The sequence below is a fragment of the Penaeus monodon genome, chromosome 33 (genome assembly GCF_015228065.2).
Source record: "Penaeus monodon isolate SGIC_2016 chromosome 33, NSTDA_Pmon_1, whole genome shotgun sequence".
Taxonomy (NCBI): Eukaryota; Metazoa; Arthropoda; class Malacostraca; order Decapoda; family Penaeidae; genus Penaeus; species Penaeus monodon.
In genome coordinates this window covers 20,762,177-20,762,543 of record NC_051418.1, presented here as the reverse complement: position 1 = coordinate 20,762,543, position 367 = coordinate 20,762,177, and positions in this window count along the sequence as shown.

Below are 367 nucleotides of genomic sequence, written 5' to 3'. Positions count from 1 at the left end.
ATCTCTCTCTTTGTTGAAAACAGTCATGTCAAAAACTAGATATAATGTTTGTCTATTTGCAATCGTGACTGCTTCATTTTAAATATCTTTTTTTAATAAATGAAATTAAAGAAATTCTAATAATAATGGCTCCGTGAGTTTCTTGTTCGAATATAGTACCGTAAAGGTATTGGCCTCATGTCATTGAACAAACAAGGCAATCAGTAAGTGATAGAGATTCATTGTTCATACAACTGTCGAAAGACCAGTTGGTGTCGCGAGACGTTTTTTTCTTTTCTTTTTCACAATGAATCTAAAATTATCAGTCTCAGTAGAGACTCCACATTCTGCTTCCGCTGAAATTTTTCAATGTGCGTTGATGTGTGGG